Genomic DNA, 26,578 nt, shown 5'->3' with positions numbered 1-26,578 from the left:
AGACAGACACACTGACATTTGCCCAGTCCTACCACAGCCTCCCTGGAGCAGCTGGGGGTTAAATGCACTGTTGGAGGTGTTGATGATTGTTGGATGGGAGGGGGAGAGTGTCACTCATTCACTGTCCTCAGACACACTGGCAGACTTCCAGTTATTAGGTCAAAGCTCTGACCTTTTGGCTGCTGCCACAGCTCAGCTCTGTGTGGAATGAAGGAGAGAGAAAAAAAAACAAAAACACATCTGCAGCTGAACAAGACCTCTTCAATGTCAGGCAGCCCGTGCATGCACATGCACTACAGGAAGCCATTTCCTGTTGTTGTTTTCACTTTGCATTTTCTGGCAGAATGTTTTATTCATTTCCTGGCATGTTGATTAAGTTAATGAAAGGAGAGATGGGAATTGAACTCATCATGTTTTATGGATCAAAGACACAATGAGGTCTGTGCTTCTTCGCCCGTGTTTTTCTCCCAATTAGCCGAGTGGCTGACACTGTCTGGCGGATGCCGATCCCTGTGGCCGATGGGAATCAATATGAGGCATGAGAGAGACACCCGTGGGGGTTTTGTTCATTGGGGTGTCAGAGCCTGCTCTCTGCACTCATATCAGACACTCAGCTTAACGTATTTATTATCATCTGCATCATCTCCTTGCGTGTTATTCCCTATTTTTTTCCTATGGTTCAATCAAAACAGCCTCTCACTTATGCGGTTTCCCAGAGAGGCCTTGGATTACATCAAAGTTGCTGTGTTGTTTTTAGAGTACAAGCTTCAAACAAATTAATGAGCGAATGTTGTCGGCTAATTAATGTCAGCTGATGCGGTTTTGTCTGCACCCAAAAATAATTGCTCCATATCTCCTTTTTTCCAGTCTTAAAATAGCTTGGAGTTTATTATCGGAGGGCAGGATCCCAGATATTGTTCTATGTGACTGCAGTTGTAAAGCGTTTATTTCATTCAGTGCATTTAATTTGAATATGGCTCATTTGAGTTAATTGGCGAACTGCACTGTTCATGAACCAACTCGTCATAGAGAAGGTCAAATGCTAATAGAAGGAGCTCTCAGTGAACTGTGCTGACAAAGTGGACCCTGTGAAGTCCTGCAGGTCTCCTCAAACTGTCTGCCTGTTTGTGGTACTGCTCAGTGTGGAACATGCCGCCTTGCATGCATAATTTTCAGATGAATCCCAGTGCAAAAATGTGCAACAACAGTATGCAGTCTGCAGAGATTAATGTGCTGAAGTCTACTGTCCACAGCTTATCTTATGCATGTTGAGAGGTCCTCTTGTCCTTGTACCAGCCATACTGGGATGTGCTGCTGTGCTACTGCTGCAATCATGTACTCTAGAGGAGCTCACTATGTGACAGAACAAGTTTTTAAGGCTGGGATCAGACTATGAACATTATATTTGTCTTTTGAGATGACGGCAGTGTCAGATTAGACAATCATAGAGTTATGAATTCTTGCTGTGACATGGCTCAGAGACAAGACTAAGAATAATATCTATATTGGACAATCCTGCACCACAAAATTCAGTGACAACTGTGGTGGATGGTCTTGTTGAGGTCGAGTTCATGTCCTGTCACAGACCTGCAATGAAAGGACAGATTCACAATTTTTCAAGTGTGTCTTAAAACAACAGTCAGGTGTCCATATGAACAGTGAAAGAGGTTTTCCTCACTGTAATCGTTCCTCCTGCTCATACTGGCCATTAAAAGATCCCCTTCAAATGTGCTTTCAATGTAAGTGATGGAGGCCAAAATTCACAGTGTGTCCACACAGTCATTTAAAAGTTGATGTGAAACTTATGTGAGGCTTCAGCAGTCTTAGTTAGTCATATCAAGTGGATATTTGCCACATTTACTGTCTTTTTAGCATCAAATTCCCTCTTTGTGTTTCCTCGGACAGTGTTTCCATGTTGAGCTGTGGTGGAAGTATAGTAACAAAAAGAGGGACTTTGGCACTAAAAAGACTGTACCATTGAAAGATATCTACTTGATTTGACTCATTTGGACGCTGAAGCTTCATATTAGCTTCAGATAAACTTTTAAATACATTTTTGCACAGAAGGAGGACTGTGGATTTTGTCCCTCATCACTTCCATTGTAAGTGCATTATGAAGGGATCTTCTAATGGTCAGTATGAACAGGAGGAATGATTACAGCAAGAAAAACTTGTTTCAATGTTCATTTGAGCTCCTGACTGTTGTTTTAGACAAACTTGAAAATGTGAACCCGTTCTTTAAGGTTAAGCAAAGATACTTGTGGCAAATAAACTATGGTGTAAGGTTTGGTTAGGGTTTGGCAAGTAAAACACTTAGTTAAGGCAAAATCTACTGAAACAATCATGATGCATTAACTCTAGAGAGTAGATGGGTCATTTCTTGAAGATGTTTTTGCTTCTTGCTTGCTCTGTACCTGACTGTAATAGATATTTTGATTCAGACTTTACAGCAGCAGTGGCCCTGTCACTCTGTCTCACAGTTAGCCAATGGTTGCATGTAATTACAGAGTACATCACACCACACCGCTGAGCGCCTTCCCTATTTTAAAGTGGTAACCGTTACCAATATAGTTGGCAGGGTGTGAGTGCACCGTCAGCTGGAAGCAGCCAGCTGAGACTGGCTCCATCACTGCAGCTCTCAAATGGGTTATAGAGGGAAAAGGCTAGAGGAGAAATGCCATGTTTTAATAAAGAAATAATGAAAAAAGGCAAAGCATGCAGTTATTCGTCGGACTAAGATATTTTTACTGTGCTGTTCTGTTTGTACACAAGTGCCTGTGCAAGCAAGTTTTGTCATTTAACACAATACATAATGATCATGCCACCGTACTGTTTACTGACACACAGGGTCCCTTTATAGCATGATATTTCTGAGCAGGATTGTGTCTGTTTGTTTTTGCAACATTTTTTAAACCAAATAAAGAGGCCATTGGAGGACAGTGTTATGAAGAACTTCATGAACAAAACTGCCTGTGGAGCATGATTCAGTGGTGAGATGGCAGCGTGTGGCATGTGTATGATGTCTGAAGACATATAGTGCTGATGCTGCTGGCTCTAATTTCTTCATATTTTCCCAGTGACAAATGTAAAATAAGTTTACAATGTAAATTAACTGTATGAACTTTACCAGGACAGTTGTTTCGGAATAGAAATGGTCACCAACTCTCACAACAAAGGTCAACGCAATAAATCATCAGTTAAAACACGAAATGTAGCCTTTAGCAGCTAATGGGTACTGGCAGGATGTATTAATAGCAATTTCATGTGATAAATGTATTGTAGGCAATTTATTGGTGAGACGAAACAGCAGTAATTTCAATGAAGTCTTAAATAGTGGTCTCATCTGCAGAGAACCAGGCCTCAATATTTGAGACAAGCATTTATTGTTAGTTTGGTCAATATGTAATCACAAAAAAATACATTATATCACACATTTTTTTAAAAGGAAGTCTTCTTATTTTCTGATCTGCTCCTGTTTTAATTTGCTGTAAATGCTAATTCAACACTTCCTCCATGTTTACCTGTTGTCTTGATACATTCAGTGTGATGTACACTACACTACACCTCAGCACTGATTCTGCAGTTCTGTTTCTCTTTTTAACATAAATATTGTTCTTTCAGAATTTTCTGTTAGCGTTAAGCTACTACCAGTAAAACACTGCACTGCCTGTGGATGTTTCACATTTAAAGCATTCCAAATGCTCAAAGGGCACAATCTTGCTAGGCTTTTAATACGATCAATATTAAAACAGTTCCCTTATATACATGTCACTGATTCATCATGTCTGATAAATCGCTGTAAATACCATATATACAAAACATAATAAGCAATTATAATTAGTTAGTAAATGAGAGCAGTATTTCTTTGAAAGTCAAACTAAAATTGAATTCATGTTTTTTTCTGAATACTGTAGACTTTTTGCATATAGCCAGTCAAACCAGTGTACTATCATAAAGCAGTGACATCACTGTTCAGTCACTGGGTGATGGTTACACTAACAGTCAGACAGCAGCCTGAGAAACAACAAGGATTCTGTTGGCTCAGACTTTAAGACAGGCATTACACTGGCACTACAGAATTTACAGCAGCCTGATTAGTTTGTCAAGATGCCCTCTGGGGTAAAGCCATATGACAATGAAGTTAGCTGAAAGCTTTGTTCATCAATCATGTGACCCTCATCTTATTTGTCCTTCTAATGGTCCCAGAATGTCTCAGTAGATCTTTATACACTGTTGGTGTGATGGACAGATAAGTTAACAGGAATAAAACTGCCACAGTGATTCACTGGGGAGCTGGCAGTATGGCACACAGGTGATGTACTCACTAGCTGCTTAGCAGAGCAGCTGCTAGCTGTTTTTCTGAGGTGTCTCACAGAGGGCCCAAGTCACTTTGATTAGGAACCCGTTGTGCTCTACTTACAGAGAACAGGGAATCCTCAATCACACTAATTGTGACCATTTTTGTGAAGACTGTTGTCTGGAACCTGGGAAACTGCTACAGAACGTCAGTTTCTTTTGGAAATACATCTATATTGGATGATTCTGCACCAGTACTAATGTTTAGTGCCAATGCAGGAAGTAGTGTGCCCTTTCTTACTTCAACTTAACCATAGTTTTGTTTCTATACCCACAATCTTACTCTAACTTCAACCATACCACAGAAACTAGTTCATACATGCAAAGTGTTTACACCTGTTCAGGATGGCCACACTGGAAGGTGAGGTGAAAAGCCTGACATCTTGAAGGGGCGATAATAAAACAAATGGAGGTGTTTATCCGGGGCCAGCAATTCGGTTCAATCTTGGGCCAGTTTTTTCAGGATTTTTTGTCGGGGGACCGTTAATCGGCAGAAAATGTATTTTATTTCATTAAAGAATAAAGTTGACTAATAACGCTGTTTAGAGCAGGTGTCATGTTTCACATTAGTAAGTGAGGGCTAAAAGAGATACAACCTATTTTAATACTCATTTGGGTAAAAATGACTCATACTTGAATATATGTTCTGTGTTGCACTTAAAAACTAAAGATGTACTTTATTGGTTATTCACACATGACAAATAGTGACCTGATTAATTTATGGTTGATTGAAAGTTCTGTTGTTGTTGCCTGTTTCTGTTCAACTGCCATGAAAATGTAATTTTTGGTTGGTTTATTAGACTTAATTTCAGCAATTTTGTTGATTGTTAATTTTGTTCAAACCGCACAGTGATACCATAGTTTTAATTCCTCTCCTGGTGTGGGGGCAGTATTAGATGGGACAAGTTATTTTCACTGGGATTTACACAAGCCTTGTGTTTATCTTGTTATCTTCAGTACATTTGTAAGAAAGTATATAAAAGGTTTGATGTAAACTATTATAGTCAAAACTTCTGCTTTCATCAGCATTGTTGCTGGAGCTGGATTTGGCCCATGATTCGCTATTTGCTGACAACTGGCCTTCATATAGTCTTTTGTCAAAGGCATTCATGGTGAATAGTGACAGAAGTATGGAATAATAAAGAGAGCCAGAGACACAAGTTCAAACCCTGCCTACTTTCTCACCTCCACACAACTGGCGTACTGTGTAAAATAGGCATGCTTATTGTATTGTTGATTTCAAAAAGTTATCAGACGCAAATCCCTCAAATTGAATGTTGGAAAAATGTGGTGAGCTCTCAGATGCTGTTCAATGATCCAACAAGCACTTTGTTTCAAGCAAACTGCTCCCAAGGCTGGATACAGACATATAGGTGCCTATACAATGAAACGTGTTCATATAAGTGTATAAGTGTATAGGTGTGTGTGCCAGCATGGTTTGGTGGGTGTGAGAGGAAATAAGAAACCAGAATGAAAAGAAATATTATAGAGAAAGAAAGCAGCAGGGAGAGAAATAGGAGACAAAACACAGAGAGAGAGAGAGACAGAGCGAGAGAGGTACATAGAGACAAAACTGGAGCAGAGAATCAGACATCAGTGCTCCTGCAGTCCCGTGATAGAGGCTTCTGCTGAAGTCAGTCTAACAGCTCCGCACAAAAGACTTAATTCTGATTGTCAGCATTAAGTAGGTTTGAAACGAAAGCCGACTAAATGTCCCAGCCACGATTAATTGTATTGAGTTGTTTTGAATGCGTAGTAAGGATGAAAATGGCCTCAGTGCTCAATGCAGTAATTAGAGAATCGACTGCTCTCTGGAACAGTGAGAATAATGTGATCAGAAATCATAATCCATATTGAGCAAGGGCTGCAGTGGGCATTAAACTAGTGGGAACTAAGTAGCTTTAGGACCTAATGAGCATGGCTCACTTCATTGTGACTGATGGCCCCCTGGTTCCTGATGCTTGAAAGAGGAATTCTTGTTCTTCCTGTCAGGTTGGTTGCTACTGCTGGAGCTGTTGTATGTGGACAGTGTGAATCACTGCCTGCCCTGCCCTCTGATGGATGTCACTAGCTCCTGTGAAGACCCTCTGGGCACTAACGGAGCCAGCATGAGTCTAACACAGGAAGCATCCCTCATGCCTCATGCTGTGACAAAGTATTTCAACTGTTCAGTTTGGAGTCACTGCAGACAATGCAGAATTCAGATCTGCCAGCATAACTGTTTTTGACAGATTTGGCTGCAAGCATGTTACTTTATGTACAGAAACTATGGTTTCATATTTAAAATTAAAAATGGATATTTAAGTGTTTTTTTTCCACTTATTTTAGGACTTAGCGAAGATCACAGATCGCAGAAAACTGTGAAATGAAGTCAAAGACAAACTACAGTTTGTTACGATTTTGTGTTTTATCAGTTCTTACATTCATTATAACATTATACTCACCATAGTAATTGCAAAGATCTGGAAACATGGCGATGTTGCTTAAAATCGGTTCAACGTGGAAACAAAAACGAGCAGTCCAACGATCAGACTGACAGTGTCTATCAGACAATCAGGCTGAAGCTGAATAATGCAATTATTTCATTGAACATCTATCATAATTAACAGATTGATTTCCTGTTTCAACTTGGCCTACTGAACTTGTAGTTGTGAGAAATGAGGGATTTTTAGCAACATTTTAAGTGTGTTTATGTATAAAATTTCAGTTTTACCTATAAAGCGGCACCTAACCTGGCTAAACTGTTAGCTAGTTTACAGTTTGTCTGTTGTGTGACTGCTTGTGTTTATTGCCCCATTGGACCTATTTTTCGTGATATCAATTACTTTGTTATCATAACCAATAGAACCAATGGCTACAGATATGAAAATAAGTTCCTTAAAGCCAACCTTGACATTTCTGTAGCCTTGAGGTTTAGGTTGATGCAGGGCTTTGAATTGAGAGTTTGAAAAGCCTTAATGTTGTGAGGCCATATAATTATGTTCTTTAAATTAGCTGCCAAATAACAAGATAAAACAACAACAACAAAACAATCTGAATGGCTAAGGTCCTGTTATGCTTTGAAAATATCAGTAACTTTAAAGTTAATGTTTTTTCTAGCATTACTAAAGTCACCATCTGTCACCAGCCTACAAGTTGACTCATTGTTTTCTTCACTGTCCTGCAACACAAATGATTCAAAGTAAAAGCACATAAATCTATATAAATCTGATATTTCAGACACTGGTGACGAGAAGCAAAATAAGCTGTTGATTAAATCTGCTGTTGGAGGCAGAATAAAACAGATGAATTCATGTTGCTTCTGTGATATTACAGCAAATAACAGGCACTAATGGTAACAGTGGTTGCCACCATTGTGGAGGTGCTCTAGAGAATTGGCTGCTGGTATATAATTATTATAAAATATGGAACAAACTGGAAAGAAAAACAGCTAAAAGCTACTAAGTATAATCCACCCAGAATGGATAGAAAAAAAACCTTTCACCAAGTGTGTAACAAACCCACAGCATTGTTTCCACATTGTTTATCACCACCTATACGAGTGACATCTGAGCAGTTTGTTGACCAGGAAATTTTGTAGATTTAGGTTCACTGTACTGCTTTTGAAGGCCATAAATGCAATGTAAAAGTGAGGTGCATGGATGTTAGATCATTTATTATGAAGCATTGTTTGAATGAAGGGTCCTCATCACATATATTGCATCCCAATGCTGTAAATTTACTTTTTGGTGTAAAAGTCCTGACAAAGTAAGCATACTATACTCACAAAGCATATGTAGATCGAACGAGTTATTGGTGGCTCTAATAATTCTTTTCTTCCATACTGGCCATGAAAGTGATCTTCATAGAGTGACTACATTGTAGAAGGTGGGGGACACCATCCACTGACTTTGCTCTGTGAAGAAACACCTCAGTACTTTCAGCTGAAGCTAATAGGAGGCTTAAGCAGTCTGAGTTAGACAAATCAAGCTTGTACCCCCAAACACTGTCTGCAAAAACACAAAGGGGGGATTTTTTGCAAAAAAGACTCGGTTTGGCAAACTCAGACTGCTGAAGCCTCATAATACACACTAAAAGTCATTAAAAATGCATTAACCCGGTATTGTTTGTGCGCTATATTGACCCAAACTGGGTCAAATTTTAATCCAGTGATTTATTATGTGTAGGACTGCAAATACAGTCCTAGTGGACAGTGGACAATAAGAACAATTACAGTGATCAATAACTCTCAGCATGTATAGGCATAAGAGTGTTGATGACAGACAAAAGTTAAATTTTGGCCTTTTGTCAAGTTACTCACAGAATTAGCATTAATTAGCTACAGCTGATGTGATGTTTGTCATTTTAACCAGTAAAAATTATGGTTGGTGCCAGCTAAAAATAAGAAGCTCTAAACATCCAGGTAAGAAGTTACCTGGATGTACATTATGTACATTATTCTGTGCTCAATCTAGACGGAGGAGATATAAAAGGTTTAATAAGAATTTCTGGAACCGGGAACCAGGTCCAAATGGAACCAGCTATCTGAATCTAAACCTACTCACAGCTTTACTAGTTTATACTAGAAGTTGTAGACTATCAAGCAGTTTGAAGAATTAGGAGTCACTGATCAAGGCATATGTGTTTAGATACTCTCACATATCCAACATTATACACTCTGCCACAAATGTGTTTTCTAGTTTGTCATTTCATTCTGTGGCTAAAGGATGTGGAGTGAAAGCAGAACAGAGGAGATTTTCCCCTAGATCAATGAACAGTGTCTGAAATGTTTAACCTCGTTGCGTGCAGACAGAAGTTCATGGAACACTATATATTCATTATAGTTGGGAGTCTTGGAGTGCCCAGACAATGATTGATTGCTTACGTGTCCTCTGTCTGTCTTCCCATAGGAGGTTATGATGGTGAGGATGAGTTCTGAGCTCCAGGCACTGCAGAGGTGTGAAGATGGAGTCCTGACCTCAGGTGGTTCTTCCACCTCATAATTCTCACCCTATTCACTGTGAGTATTTCATCCAGCCACTGATGTGCTCGCCACCAAGACAATGTGACTGTAGAGACCACATAAAGCCATAAAGGAGTTCACAGATGTCATAGCTAAAGATGAAGCAGGCCAGGTTCTTAGAATTTTGAAACAAGGGCTTGCAGATATGGATTAATCTTCTTGAACTAAAAGATCATGTTATTGACATGTCTGATTTTAAGAAGTGTCACTCAGATAGGTAGATTAATACTGGATGATTCAGCAAAACTTCAGTTGATGTTCAGTGACAGCTGTGTTGGATATTTTTTTTTTTTTTTTGTCTTTATCATTTTTGCTGCAGTGTGACCACAGTCCCCTGCTGATGATGCTCTCTGTCACATAATTCTGTCATAACTTTATATATATATATATATATATATAGTGAGATATACTCTCTCTTTCTCTCTCTCAACCCAACCGGTCAAAGCAGATGGCTGCCCACCAAGAGCCGGGGTCTGCTTGAGGTTTCTACCCGTTAAAGGGGAGTTTTTCCTTACCGCTGTCGCCAAGTGCTTGCTCATGGGGGAATTGTTGGGTCTCTGTAAATTAAAGAGTACGGTCTTGACCTGCTCTATGTGAAAAGTGCCTTGAGATGACTTCTGTTGTGATATGGCGCTATATAAATAAGAATTGATTGATTGATTGATTGATATTAACCATTGTTGTAGTGGGGTCCTACACAAAATACAGAATTTAGCTTAACTTAAGACCCTTGAAAATTGTTGTGTACATTGACACAAAATTAGATCTATTTACTTTAGGTCTGTTTGCAACCCAGAGCAGATGGGTTTTGCATAAAAAAATTATTTAGCTAAAGCTGAGTTTAGAGTTGGCACAATGAGACACAGATTTCACCCACTGATGTCACCATCACAACACTAGACTGATGTATTGCACAAGATGAGGCCAAATTGTGATAGAAAGCGATGACTGTGGTGTTCAGAGGGTTTGCTGTGGAGATGACTTTGTTATCTGTGTGTTAGTGAAAAGCAGTAGATTACTGAGTCTTTGCTTCATGTATCTTCACCATCAACAATCTCCACCAGTATCAGAAACATTCAGGAGAAAACGCAAGCAACCCAGGATGACATAGAGACACTTGTTGCCTCCACATAAAAGTATAAATCTTTCTTAACTCAGCAAAACCTCTGAAAACTCATTAAACGAGGAGCAAATACAGCACAAGCTTATTTATTGTCTAACTAACTGCATTTGCTAATTATGACCATCTTTCCAGGATGCCCCCATTGAGCCAAGTTATCCATACAGCAGTTGTAGGCAAACAGTGGCCCCTGGGCTAAATCCGCCCCACCAGCAAATATATTTGGCCTCCTGATGAAAGCTTAAGTTTGACTTTTATAGTTTACATCAAAACTTTTACATACTTTTTCAAAAATCTACTGTAGAGAACAAAACAAACACAAGGCTTATGTAAATCCCAATTAATGTATCACTGTTTACATCTAATACTGCCTCAACACCAGGAGAGGCCATGGTGTCACTGTGCTGTTTGAACAGTGCTGAAATCAAGCATAATAAACCTACCAGAAATGACATTTTAATGTCTGAATTTTAACACTGTTTTAATTCCACAACTTTAGCCTGTTGGACCAGAAAAGATTGGTTATTCACAAACACAAATAGGTGGCAGTCTAACTTTCAGACTGCCTCTTCCCTCATTTACACCGGATTCTACCAATTTAAGTCACATTACAGACTTGAGGCCTAGTGGCTGAGAATAACTGGCTGTGTTGTTATAATGAAGTGCCCAGCTCACCCAGTGAGGTTGGTGAAGGTCTGGGACATGGCAGAACAGAGGGGTGGTAAAAATAGCATCTGCAACCAAGGATGTGGACCCTAACTGTAATGCCGGTTTTAATTTTGCTTCTATTTCTGCCATTTACAATGGCTTTCCAGGAGAGGTGTGTGTAATGTGGCTGCTTGGGAGCAGATCAGTGGGGATTGGCTTTTATTTAAGATAAATATTTTAGCGGTGGGAAGACCATAGCAAGCACACTTTTCTCAGGAAAGTTGCACACTGACCCCAAAATGTCAGCTCTGAATTGTCTCCTCAGGCTGACATGCTGGGGACAAACAGCACAAAACTGGAATGTCCCCTTACAATGACAGTAAAAGCACCGCTCTTTACTGGTGTTTGCTAGAAATCATGGGTAATGCATGTAAAACATCTTTTCTTGCCTATGTTAAAACAAGTGAAAAGGGGCTGAAATATGAAATGAGTCTTTCTTGCTTCCAGACATGTTGGTTTCTTGTTTCTAGAAAGTTAAGTAGTTGAAATTTTCACAGCAGTTTTAGCACATTTTATCTCAACAGTATTTTAAGACTCAGCTGTTTAAAGCCACTGCACTGTGTGAAACATCTCGTTAAAAACATCAATCGTACCAGCACAGTGCTGTCTCTTTGAGATGACATGCCTGGGTCAGTAACAAATCCAAAAACACATCTTGTTTCATGGGGCAGTGCCAACTAAACTTTCTGACATATCCAGCACACTGGTGCCAGTGTTCTGCAAATCTCCAAAACCACTCATTTTGTATTGTTGTCGTATTACATCGGAACATTGTCCCCCCAACAAGTCTCATACCTAAATGACAACATTTCTAGGAATCACATCCATATCGGACAATTCAGCATCTCACAGGAAGAAGAGTTCCCTATCTGTAGCAAGTCTGAAAGTAAGGGTAGATGGGCATGTAGCACATCTAACTTTCATACAGGAGATGAGTTTGCCCCCTGTCACAGACTTGTAATTAATCTTTCCATAACCTGAACCTGAGTACTACACTGATTGCATTGCACTCCTAAAACATCATTGATCAAAACTGATGCAGCAGAACCAGAGATATAACCAGATAACCAGACTCTGTGTCTCTAAATTTTTTTCACATATGCAGTAGTACTCCCCAATACCTGTGACTTTGTCCAGTCACACTAAGGATTCAACAGTATTTTATTCAATAATGTTTGTAATGGTGTTATGTATATTAGAATATGGACATACAAACATATGTAAGGGAGTTGGAATGATCATGCTCAGGAATATAAAACACAGTTTTCTACTAAAGCAAAGACGCCAAAGTTCTCAAATGTTAAATGCTGTCTAAACACAAGCTGTCGTACAGCAAGTTTGCCAGAAGAAAATGTCTGATCAAAACGATAAGTAAGGAAAACTAATGACATGACACTTTTGGTTTTGACGCTTCTCATTATTCAGTGTTCCGCTGTTATACATTTCAGTTGATACCAGCAAAAGCTATTAAAGAATGTCTTTCATTTTACCCTTCCTGCTCAGTTTCTAACCTTTTTACCAATGTAACATGCAGTGCTATTAAATTCTGCTGGTGGAGGGAAACTAGAAAGTCAAACTTAAAATTATTCAGATTCTGATTATGGAAATTGTTGATTACAATTGCCTGGAGTCAGATAAGAGGACTTAAAGGTTCAGAATGTGTTTAGCCGACCTCAGCACAAAGAGTGAAAGCAGGTGGAAACAGCTAGTCTAGCTACATCAAAAAGAGACAATACACTTTCCAACAACTCAAAAACTGTCTGATTTAACTGTTGATTTACATGTTGCACACAGTTAACTGTGTAAAATGAAGACCGCACCATTATTATGTAGAAAATAAGCTGTTGTCAGGTCTTGTTGGAGTGTATAGTTCCACTTTGCTCTATTTCTGCCAGCCCCTGCAGACAGACTATGACTGGCAGATCGTGAGGGCCACTAGCCATTAAACAGGAAGCATGTTCTTTCAGGAATCATGCTTCCATTAGTTTCCCATTAGTTGAGATATTATGCAAAGGAAATGAGCATATATATCCAGACAGAGTATAAATGTGAGGCGTCAGTGTGGAATGTGTATTAGAGCAGGCAATAATTCAAGTGGGGTGAAAAACAAGAGCCTCTCACCTACTGCTGAATTTTTCATTGTTATGTGGTGCATTCAAGGACCAAATGTGGGGAGAGGAAATGAGACTGAGACAAAGGAAGTTTTTTTTTTGTTTTTTTTTCCCCTAAGACAGAGAAAAAGATGTTTTATCTTCCTCCTCAGAGTGTGATGAAACATGAAGTGAACAATAAAGAGGGTAATAGATGTGCTCAATTTTACAAAGCAACATCACTGCTGTTGCAAAAAAATAATTACAGACTATAATCAGGGTAATCATTCTGACTTTTAAAAAGTAACTACATCCAAAATAAGTAATATCAGCAAATTTAAGGCACTGATCAAAACTTAACATATTTTGTTTATGAAGAAGATGGCAGCGGTGACATCTTATCACCATCCTATTGACAACAAAAGTGTTATACATACATCTTCAGTTACCACAAAGTTTCACAATAATGTTAATGTAATGTACTACATGGTGTAGTAAACAGTCTCTGAGTCTAAATGTATGTAAGCAGGCTTGGGGAGTAACAGAATACATGGAATGGCCTCACATAATTAGGATACAAAAAAGGTAACTGTATTCTGTTAAAGTTACAGAAAAAAAAGATATAATCAGATTATTAATTCATTTAGTAAAAATGGAGATTATTAGCAGGATTACAATTTTAAAATACATTTTAAAACAACGAACAATATACTGCCATGTACTGTAAAAGCCCTAAACATAAGCTGAACAGGAACAAGAGGGCAAAATAACCAGTGATCCATGATAGAATGAGTAGAGGATGATACTACATGGCATGCACAGGTGCACACAGCGGGCGCATGTACACACACTTCACACACCAATTTATGCTGGGAGAGTAGGCAGGGACGGTCGTTACACACTGTGGCAGTCCCAAAGACTCGGACAAATAAGTTAAAAGAGAGCTTGAGTATATGATAGCTTGTAGTGCACATAATGGCTCTCCACCGAAATGACTGTGTGTGCATAACATGCCCAGAGCTGACATTGGTTACTGAGCATGTTCAAAACTGAATGAGTTAGAGAAAATTCAGACATATCACGCATATAGAACCGAATAAAAGGACATAGTGGAGCCAATGATGCAGCTGTACATATGTCTGCCAGTACCATTCCTCTGAGAATAGCTGTGGAGGAGGACAAAGCTCTTGTAGAGTGGGCATGAATACCCAGCATGGGGTCTTCCCCCACTGTGACATAAAATATGCCTTTGTGACAGCTTCACGCAACCAGTGGGCCAAACACTGTTTCATCAGAGGCTTTCCCTGAGAATGTTCTCTGTAATGCACATCATGTGCTGTTCACTTTCATTGTAGGTCTATAGGCTACTGCCTAATATGCCTCAATGAAAAGCAGTTTTTTTCTTTAACAAGACTAGGTCAAAACCTAATATATGGCTGGACTATGTATGGACAATATGCAAAGTTGTGGCCAGACGGTTACAGTGATAGTCAGTGGTAGTGTCTATAATGTGAACACCTGGATATTAAATGTTCATCTGATTTTTTCTGTATTGGTCCCAGTGATATTTGTTGTTAAAGTGTACTAAAGTAGCATATCACATGACATGGTTAAGCTACGTTTGAGCACCTTTGAGTCACACAAAGGTTATAAATGTTAATTTCCACTCATATCTTGGGATGTTTGATTTAAAAGAGAACTTATTTTAACTGTAATTATAACTATTCTAATTATCTGTTAACTCCCCCTGCTCTTTCATCTGTTTCATCACACTGCAGATGTCTCTTGTTTTTTACTCTGCACTCTGAGTGTTTTGTTAAAGTGATTGTTATTTGAGGTGCTTTAACTGTGCATGCAGTGGAAATTGTAAACAAATGTTTTGACAGCATTTTTGCTGCAAATTTAGGAGGCTTATCTCTACCCAGGTACCGCAGTTACAATCAAATCAAGCGCACCTGCAGAGCAGCCGTCCCACACTAAACTGAACAGCCTACATGAGTCGCATGTTTTACCTGCAAGACTCGTGTTAAATGCTGTTGTTCATCATTGTGAAAACATCAGAGAAATAAATAGTATTAGTTCAGTTATAAAATCCAAACGCACTGTGGAGCATCTCTCCTGATTGGCTGCTGACAGCACTGTCAGCTTGAGAGTTGATCACACTGGATGGTAGAGAAAGAGATGCAGAGACACTGGTACATGTCTGTTTAATGAGGACTTTAGCTGACTTTGCTGTATTTAACACTGGAGCTGAGAGCGCCAGGGCTCAGAGAAGGAAACACTCTGCGTCATGCTGCTGTCCTCGGTTGCAATGATTTATTTTGAAAGCGCAACGGCCAATGGGGAAACTCCAACACTTGGCCAGCTGATCAGTGGTGTAACTTCTCCACTCACTTACGGACACCCGCGGTCACAGGGCTTGTCCGTGGCTGGTCCAGCTAAAATACACTGAGCAGAGGACACATTTTAAAATACACTTAAGTAAAAGTCATCTTATTTATTTTTCTTTTCTCCGTCTTTATTTGCATATTTAGTATCGAGGTAATCCAAAAGTAATGGAAAGTAATCAAGTTATGTTACTTTAATATTGTGATACTTGGATTAGGTTACTGACTACATTTTTTAACAGGTAATTAGTAATTGTATTGGAATACATTTTTAAAGTAACCCTCCCACCTCCCACCCCTGTATGGAAGATTGTTTTTACAACCATGCTCACCATTTTTACATGTTCTCAAATCTTAGATGGGAATCTTACATAGGCAGAGATACTTATCCTCTGAAAGCTGCTCAATATTGTGTCCTTTTGGTTGTAATGTATTCACTTCTGACAAGGGCCAATCACTGGAATAAAATATTAGTATTCAATCCATACTGCCATATTGTAACATATTGTAAATAAGTCCTGCTACAGCTGGGTGGAAATTAAGAACATAGTTCTATAAGATATAACAGTATCATCTGCATACATGTGTTGCACATGCTCCGTGGCATAATCCTTCCAAATCATTTAAATATAAACTGAATAAAGTGGCTCAAGGACAGAACCCTGTGGAACTCCTGTTTACTCTTTAATTATTATGATTTCTGGAGGACAACACACTTTTCACAGTTACAACGAAAATATTTGAACCATTGTAGAGTTTTGTCTGAGAAGTTAAAGCTTCAAGAGTTTATCAAAGAGACTATTATGGTAAAACCACCATACTCCATTTTAAGATCCAACTGCACCCATCACATCACAGCTCAGTACAAAATGTGCTGGCACAGGTTTTCACTTCAAAATCTGGCTTAATGGTCCAATGAATGAAACAAGCAGATGGCAATTGTACTTTGCTACATTATTAGGGGAAAAAGTAAGCTCAGTATAAAAGCAGACTGGTGGAAGGCATCGCCAATGACTTTGCAAGATCATCATCAACTCTCACTTTCAAATGTCACACTATTTGTCACACTGTCACAGTATTTTCTATTCATCATTTTTCAACCTGGAGTGTTTTTTTACTGTCACTGTCCCCAAACTGTGTGGCACTGAACCATGGTCAGGAGACCTCTGGTTGCAAACTAATTTAGCTTAGCTTGAAGCTAGTAACGTGCTTGAAAACAGTTTGGACTAGTGCTGGGAATTCCAAGGAGCCTGTATGCCCATTAAAAAAATGACAGGTTCAGTCATGAATGCAATTGCCCCAAAACAATGTATATGAACCCAAATCACTATCTTTCCCTAAACCTAGCCAACTGTTTGTAGTGGCTAACCCTAATCAGACCTTAACCATAGCATTGTCACATCATAAAACATATTTATCTTTCAACGGTGATTTGTTTTTGAGGGCATAGATTGATGTCATCCTGCTGATTACTGCTGATAGGGACGTCACATCAGAAAACACCTCTGTGACATCCTGGAGTGCATGGACCAACAGTGTATTTTATTGTTTAATGTGGAGGACTTGTTGATTTCGAGCATTATGTTTCCTGGGAGTATACTGAGTCCAGACCTCATATTTCAGATGTTTTGAGTATTCTGAGTTGAGTTCTTTAGGCCACAAGAGAACAGGGCATTCTAACATGTAGTATAAGTAGTTCAACCATCACCAAACTGCAGCAGCGAGTCTGGCCAAACTCCTCAACAAGCAGGAATAGTATTTACAGGCTAACAGGCACTTAGTCTACTGTCTGATGCTGATGTACAGAAGTGTGGAGGGCAGTTAGTCTGTACGAGAGCTGGTAACAGCAGCAGTCAAGGCGAGTCAGGTCAAGTCCAGTGTGCGGGTTTGTAGTACTGAGTGATCTCTGCAGAGAGTGTGTACAGCTATGGTAAGCCCCAAGAGACAAACATGTATCAACATATCTTGTTTAAAGCAAGATAGCAGTAAAGTAGTAAACACAGCAACGCTTTAATGCCTGGGAATATAAAATCCGAATGATAATCAATAAACCAAGGTATCTTTTACAAAACCCAAAGTATTTTTCTGTGAAAATCAGTAAAAAAAAACAAAACATCAGCCTAATTGAAAAAGAGATGCACATCTCTCTCTCCCTTTGTACTGGGAGCTGAGCCCTTTGAAACTGTGTTTCCCTATTCAATAAGACATATAACAGAAAACCTATTAGACCTTTCCATCAAACTCATTATCTTTCATCTCTTTTAATTGACTTATAAAAAGCCTTTGAATCTTTCATCTTGATAACCTAAAGCTAATGAGCTTTGCAGGTGTACCATGGTGTAATCATGGAAAGTAGGTTATTAAACATTTTGGTGCAGCAGTGATTTTCTGTCGGGGTGGATTAGCTTTTCTGGGAGAAACTCTCTCACACAAAAGCCTCCCACAGAGCCGCATGTATTAACACACGTACATACATACATACAGCGCTGCCTGCTCCTGTGTCTGATCACACATTTCATTACTGCAGGATATGAAACGCTGTCCCTGCACTGTGACTCTGCACAGTGATTTGTGGGATTATAGGACTTTTACACTCTGAAACAGACTCTCTGAACTTTTAATACCAAAGGCATCAGCTAAACACCAGTTTAATGTGGTTTGACAATGCAAAGGTGTGTGAATGGTGGATTTTCTTTATCTGAAAACTATGACAAAGCAGACCTGTTTTTAGGTGTAATAGGTAATTAAGTTGTACACGTATACAGTGCAAGTCTTGTTTTCTGTGGATGCTCTGATGAAGCTTTACAGAGTTGATCACCAATTTTAATGGCATTAGATTTGGTCAGTCCAATACTTTCATCTAATTTCTAAAGCAGAGAGAATTGATAGGCGATTCAGTTGAATTTACAACATTTCTTTGTGATTATTTGACATTCATCTACAGTATTAGGCCGGTAGTGGACTGTCACACTACCGTCTACTACTGACTACAGCCACGCTAGCAGTGCTTTGAGCTAAATGCTAACACCAGCATGAAAACATGCTCACAATCCCAATCTAATATACTGATTGTTTAGCAGGAAAAATGTTTAACATGTTCAGCATCTTATCTTAGTGTGTTAACATACTAACATTTGCTAATCAGTAATAAACACACAGTACAGCTGAAGCTGATTGAATGTCATTAGTTTTGGAAGTATGTGGTCATATTTGTACAATTAAAATGTATTACAGTTAACCCTGAGGGGAACATTAATGTGTGAAACAGTCCATCCGATAATTGGGGAGACATTTGACTCAAAACCACAAATGTCAAACTCATGGATATGCTAGAGGAAAAGTCTTCTGTATGTGCAAAATGTAATGGCTATCCATCCAATAGCTGTTCAGTTATTTCAGTCTGGACCAAAGTGCTGGACCAACAGACTGGCATTTTACACACAATGTAAACTGAAACTGATGCAAATTAAAATGTAGCAAAATACAAAACTTGAAATAAAAGATACAAGTACCATTGCCATGTTGAAAAAGTGCCTTCTTCAAACTGCCATAAAGTTGCAGACATTGTTGTCTGCAACAGACATACTCAAATGTTTAGTCCGAGAAATGTCTACAGTGCAAAGAGGGTGGATTAAAAGAGTGTTGTTAAGTTCTAATAAACTCCAGAGCCATGTAAGACAAAGATATTTCTGTATCAAGGGGTTGTTTAAACAAGTGCTTAAACTTGGGCACAACATGGCCAGTTGGAGTATGAGTAAGTATTCATTAATGAGTTTGTCTTTGAGTTTTTTCATTGCATTGTATTTACTGTATATGTGTATATTCTGCTGGTGGCTGGGAATGATGATTTCATCTGTGTTTTGGGGATATTGTTAATGTGGTAGTGGGTTTTATGTTACTATTCTTCACAATAGCCACTGTTTTTATGGCGAATTAAGTACACTAGCACTCCTTTGGGAAGAATGAGCACACATTTCTCAGTCCAAACACATGGTTCTCACCATCAGCCTCTCTTCTCTTTGAATCAGCTAGTTTGAAGGCATTTTACTTTACTCAAGCTGATTCTCTACCTCAAACAAAGAACTCAGAAACTGTAACTACCAGTGGCTGAAAGATAACAGATGACATTGAAATTTTGTCTCAAAGTCTCGATTAAATTGTATTTCCACATTCTAGATGGACCAGAGTCCATCTAGAATGTGTCATCTAAAATATCTGTGATGATACAGCATTAAGATTTCCCTTCAGAGGAACTAAGAGGCCCAAACCAGTGCTATTATGTGCACAGGGGTGACCCCAGACTTTTGGCCATAGAGAGAATCGCTATGCATGGAGCTGTAGCATATAGCTTTAAGTGTGTGATTTCACGCATCAGTGTAGACAACACTGGGTTTAGATAATATCCAACATAGGAACTGATCTCACTGTGTGCTTAGTTGCTGTAATGCATGTTGCTGTAATGAATAATATTATTTACTTATTGTGGACTGCTCTTGTTCTTTACTCAGAACCTTTTTTAAAGAATCACTGTTACAAAACTATAAAATTACTCACATTTCTCCTGGAAGCTGTGTCCCAGACTTTTCGATTATAAGCTGGACCTCGCATGAGATGGCTGATCTTGATCTTTCTATTTTGGAACTGACAGAAACTAATACTACACAGAAAAAAGAAGGTTGTGATCACTCATCTGTAACAAGTCGGATGAATATGCAAATGCACATGTCATGACATGAGGCTGGTCGCTGACAGGTTGACTATCTGCTTGCATCCTATTTACATTCTGTAAATGATTGTGGGATCAGGCGGCCGTGTCAGTGCATCTCATCGGCTTATTCTCCCAGACAGGATTTGCAGATATTGACACGAGGTCTGCCTGTGGTACTGTTCTGTTCTGCTCTGTGTGAATTCACCAAAGACAGAAAGCTGTTAAAAGGAAAAAAAAAATACCTCCTCGAAACAACACAACACTCTCTTCCGTTTCCCAAGCCAGAGCACTGCCAGAGGAAAAATGATGAGTCACAAATCCCTTCCGAGTGCATCCATCGGTCAAATTCACATTCTGTGAACCCAGATGGTACAAGGGGTTGTGTAGCTGGAAACGGATCAGACATCACAACAGAGAAGGAAATACAGTACACTCCTTACAGTATATTGTAACTGAATTCAATTCTAGCATCAATTCACTCTGAATAGGAGTGTGCCATATAGCTAAAATGTAAAATGTGTAAATTAGCTGCAAATGTCAGTGCAGTAAGAACCAAAGGTCATCAACATTCATCTCAGTCCCAGTAGAGCTTCCATGGAGACTAGTTACAGTGGCGTTAGTGTTACAGGATCTCATCTCTGGAGGGTTTTCCTGCACTAGAGCATGTTGTTATACTATTAATCATGGCTGGACAGGAGGCAGTTTGAGCCCTACATCTATTTCCAGTTTCACTTTATTTCTTGAAGTGTACAGAGTGTGTGGTGGAAGCAGAATGATGTCTGCCTAACTTTCGTGTGAGGGGCGTGGTGGCGTGGGGGGGGTGGGAGCTGATCTTTGGGTTAGTGGTCAAGGTTAGGGTTAGGGTTAGGCAAGTAGTAGTTATGGTTAGGGTTAGGGTAAGTCTCAGGAAATGAATGTAAGTCCCCAAAAGTGACATAAGTAAAAGTGTGTGTGTGTGTGTCTCTGCATGTATGTTAATGGGTGCTTGCATATATGATGTATATGCTGAGGAAAGAATAGTTAAAGGAGCACTTCTGCAATGTAGTATTGCAAGATGGGGGACAGAATGGTCAAAATCAAAGCAGCACAGGCTGATATCATGACTTTTAGTCTCTAGTATGGGTCAAGAACATTAGATACTACACTTCCCACAATGCAACTTGATAGCGTCTTTCATTGGACCTTCTCTGACTGGTAAACACCCACTTAAATTCCATGCCCCCCTGTTTGTAATACAGGTTGTCTGTTCTAAATTTTATTCTCTAAACATGGAATTATGGTTCTCCTGTCCATGTTATATTGCTATTGAAGGTTCTGAGTAACTCAGGTATTGTATTGGCACCAATATTGAAAAAATTCAAACGATGCCCAGCGCTAGAAGTAATGTAGTGGGTGCGCCCCATTAGCCATATAACTGCAACGTCTGCGGTTCAAATCCAGCTGTGGAATTATCTAATTTAAAATAGATAATCTAGCCAGATAAAACACATTAAAATCACTATAGCACTTTTGAAAATGGTCAGTAGAAGTGTAAAGTGGTATGAAACAAATGAACATATGAAAACACCAGTGTGGTCCTTTAAGTATGAGTTTCTGCAGGGTGCTTGTTAGAGCCTGCATGCCTGACTGTGTGACTTTTGTTTTTGTGTGACAGAGCATGTTTGAGCTGAATGTGTGCTGTCATCCTGTGTTCTCCAGGTCGTCTCTTTCTGTTGGTGTGGGAGTAAAGACGTGGAGACTGTGATTAGCGGGCTGAGCCCGTGAGTGAACCTATGGCAGAGAGACAGCACAGTGCAGGTAAGAAGTGCAAGAAACACAGAGAAACAAACCCACTATCTGTGCCCATACAACATAATAGGACATACTGTATAAGTACGTACCTGGGGAGGGAGCCTTCTGTTGTGGACTGTAGTATAACATGACTAACCATCTAAAGCCTGCCTAGCATCTCCTGCAGGCTGTAAACTATTACATCCACCAATACAAGAGTGGTTCATAGAGCGAACAACAGATTGCTAATATACCGATCCTGGATTTTTGAGGATAATACTGATATTGTTATATGAGAGTTTAGACGTGACTTATCTTTTTTGGTGATTACACTAGCAGCTCTCTAAGGCTGTACTTAGGTACAGCAGTGCTTTGAGCTAAATGCTAACATCTATTGGCATACTAAAGTCTTCATGATGACATTGCACATTTGTTGTTAGGCAGGTATAAGCTATACCACGATCACCATCTTTGTTTAGCACTTTAGCATGCTAACATTTACTAATTACTACTAAACACAAAGTAGAGCTGAGGCTGATGGGAATGTCATGGCAATCCATACAGTAGACGCTGAGATATTGCATTGGCTAAGTGAAAATTTTGTCCTCCTGGTGGCAGTAGAGCAAAAGACATGGGATAACTAAAGCCATTAGGATTCATCCCATGGGGACCATGAATGTTTTTACAAAGTTTTAAGGCAGGTCAATCAATAGTATTTCAGTCTGGACAAAAGTGGTTGGTTGACATTGCCATTACGAAAACCACACTACTAGTCTGGCTAAAAATCTGATAACAATATGTTGGCTTCTATTTCTTTTTTACATAAACACATAGTGTAAATAAACAGTGTTGATAAGGAAATTTATTTGTGACCAAGATGTATTTTATTGAAAAATTAACTTAGCTAAAGCTAAAGAGAAACTAAAATTGGCAAACAGTATGCTTGTCTGGTTGTCTAATAGCTTGTGAACCACCTCGCCTACACTTTTCTGACATCTGAATAGGTGGGAGTTGTGGCTGACAATTTTTGGAACTTGTCAAAACAGTCAACATACTGCGGGGACCACAAATGTCTTTACAAAACTAGGTTGAACTATGTGGATGACATTTTGTACAATCCAATTTGTTTCAGTCATACTGAACCCTTTACCAGTCCTGATACAAACCTGATAGATTTGTCCTGATGGTGACTCTAGAGGAAAGGTCACAGAGAGCCCAAAATGGAAAGGGACTGAGTACGCACTAATCCAAATCTAACACAGTAAATGCTAAAATTATTGAGGGAATTTCTTAAATTTGCCTGAACTATATGGATTTGATCCTATTCTGGCTTCAGTGTTTTATTGTCTCATTTATATAATCTAATGTTTGCAAATCAGACACCATAATTTTCTGTTTTATCTGGCACACCACCATCTTGGACCCCACTGAGCTGGGATTGACCCTCAGTGCACTCCTTTGGTAGAGCTGACCACAGGATAGATGATTGCGGGGGCCAACCACAGCCTCTGTGGGATTCACATACCCAAAAAGCTGCATTAAAAAGAGGAAACAGTAACTAAAACCATCTTCAGGCTTAGCCGGAGCCATAGGAAGGGCCAGAGTCTGCAGCTTTTGTACTTTATAAATCAATGTTTGCAACGGGCTTCTTGCCCAAATCAGAAGCTGGAAAATGTCCTTAGTATTTTAGACTACATTTCCCCTGAGATATTGAGCTGTTTGGATGTGTCCTAATTTCCAGTCAAACAGACCTCATGTGAATTCTTGCCAACTTCTCTACCAACTAAATTTACTTCTCCTAATTTTTTTAAAATGTAGTTACTGCTGCTGCATTTAAATAAAGCTGAAATAACTAAGAGAGGAAAAATAGAATTGAAGAGGCCCCAGAACAACAGTATCAAAATCATTTCAAGCAGTGAAGCAGGAATATGTGTAGAAGAACAGCTGATGAGGAGCCATGATGTATCAGTGCTGTGGGAGCTCTATGGGGTTCATCATTCTTCAAGCTAATCCAAAGATGTCCTTAGGAATGACAGATGCTCAACTTTAAAGGCATTGACAGCAGAAGCCTGTTTTATCCACAGAGGGCAGCCATGCATCACCTTCCAGCTCTCAAACAGCAAATCAATCTAGACAGGAGGCCACGAAGAGCAACACAGTCAAATAAAAGAGCTCATAGAAAGATGTGGAATGCACCGCACATTCACTGGAAGTGTCTTTTCAGAAGAGAAGTTAGAGTTGTAGTCACAGTCCACACTGAATAACTTGAGGAAAATATCCACTTGAGATTTTTATGACCAATTTTCTGATTGCAACTTAAAGTAAACTGTTAAACAGTTCAACTTTGTGCCTGCACTGGGTGTCTGCAAAGTGTTAAAGGAGACTTCTTTATACATAAAATGAACATGGCGGGTACGATCATCTAATCATTCCAGTTTTCCATCGTCATCATTCTTCTCTTCAAAACATATGCTGCTTGTTGATGAAATGAGAACCAGGTGTGGAGCTAATTTGTAGTAAATTTGTAGTAGTAGTAGTGAATTTGGAGTAAGCGACAGGTACATCACACTCACATGCACCATAGTACAACCAATGAGACTCTTGGATGGCAACCCACATTAAGGAACCTATTCTTGTGAAAGTCAATCCTCACCAGACAACTTCGGTTGAGAGAAGGGTCATGAAGGATGCACACAAGTCATAGGAAGGTGGTCGAGGTACAGAGTGCAGGACTGGAAACCAGGTGATCTATGTCCCACATATAGTCAGGGTTAGGCTACTACAACGCTTTAAGGTTAGGGAATGACAGTGGTCATGGTTAAAGGAATATGTTCACTGCTGGTCCTGTGTATTTGTTGACTGATCCATGCAACCTGACATGCAACAAGGTGTTGTAGCTCCATAACAACATCACACTACTATTGCATTTGCTGCTGAGAGACAAGAATGATAATTCGAAGAGCTGCTAGAGGTTCATTAAATGTACAAATAGCTCATATATTTAGGTTTTGACACTGTCTTACAGTATCTGTTGGACAGTCTCTATAAATCAAATTTCAGAATTTTTTGAAAGACTGTCCTGGATGTTTTGGATTTTACATTATTATATTATATTTATTTAACAGAATTTCATTGAAAAGCACTTAATCAGTCTTTGCCTGAATTAAAAACAATGATCTTTCATAATGTTGGCGTTTGTTTGAAGTTTCAGATTTCTTTAAAAGCCAGAGGGGAGGGTTCAGAATGAAACTGCATTTTCTCTTTCAGGGCAATGAAATTTCCCACAGACAGGATTTTATGTATTTTTTCAGTCATGTTCTTTCAGTTAGGTCCTCTTATCCCTAAAGAGCCTGAGCAGCAATTGCAGCAGAGTGGATCAATCTGAGAATTGCCCGTGAAATTCAGAGCGTTCCCAGGCTGAACTCCTTCTGATTACGTTTCACGGATAATATGAGGATTTCACACACCACGCCAAGAGTACACAGTCTCAGGCACACCTTCCAAGTATTGAGTTGCATCCCCAAATGTACAACTTTCCTGGCTAAAGGCTTTAAAAGTCTTTTCAAATCACCTTTCAGTTCATCTGCATCTCCCAGTCAGGACTGATGCAAATGAGTTGTTGAAATCAATGAAGGATCAGAGGTTTCTCTTCCACTCACCCACACATCTCATTTCATATACAGTCCAACTTTTCTTGACGGTGTGCTGCTCTCTTTTTTCAAATGTTACACCAATCAGTTTGCCGGTGTATAAGGTCCACTGAGTATAACGCTTCTTACATGACAGAACTGTTAAAATAATGAAGCTACTCATGAATGTATTTTTGTCTGATTCAAATCTTCATTTAAAAAAGATACAAATCTGCACCTGACTGTGCCTACTGACAGGCAGAGTATGTCTCCAAGTACTGTAACTGTAAGAGCTAAAATATCAGAATTTGATGCTAAAAAGACCAAAGTGAAGCTCTCACTGTTGCCTGTGCTCCTCTGCCTCCTTTTACACTCATGACTCAAGGTTTAATAACTAGATTTAAGCTTTTCCTACATGACATGATGGGACATTTGAAAGGGAAATTCAACACATTCAGTCAACAGTTTTAAGGGAGCTTGAGTTTAAACTCAGGGGTGTGTGTGTAGTTTGATATTATAATGCATGACTTAATTTTTTCCAGCAATAATTCTGCTTTTATCATTTTTGATTGAATCTCAGCAGCTATGCCTGCTCAATAGATTCAACAGTTCCAGATATTTTTCTGTCAGGTAATAATTAAAATATATCTAAAAGTATCAAAGTACAACTCTTAGAGTTGATTTAGTGCACTGGCCCTTTTTGCCCTCATGTGAAGACACTTTCTGCGGGGAACACTAAATACATGACAGCTTCCATGGAATAATATTGACTTTGCTATCAGCCCTCAAAAGCCCATGTACTCTTGAG

General features: G+C 39.2%; 1 protein-coding gene across 2 annotated transcripts in view; it reads left to right on the top strand.

The window, feature by feature from the left end:
• Positions 1–26,578, top strand: part of lrfn2b (leucine rich repeat and fibronectin type III domain containing 2b) — a 176,308-nt gene that overhangs the window by 88,932 nt on the left and 60,798 nt on the right. For both annotated transcript variants that reach the window (XM_067572745.1, XM_067572746.1), the window contains 2 exons: positions 9,246–9,355; positions 22,070–22,168. The gene's annotated coding sequence lies outside the window, so the exon portion shown is untranslated. The remainder of the gene's footprint in view (positions 1–9,245; positions 9,356–22,069; positions 22,169–26,578) is intronic.

Source organism: Thunnus thynnus, chromosome 18 (genome assembly GCF_963924715.1).
Source record: "Thunnus thynnus chromosome 18, fThuThy2.1, whole genome shotgun sequence".
Lineage (NCBI taxonomy): Eukaryota > Metazoa > Chordata > Actinopteri > Scombriformes > Scombridae > Thunnus > Thunnus thynnus.
This window is presented reverse-complemented; position numbering and strand designations above follow the sequence as displayed.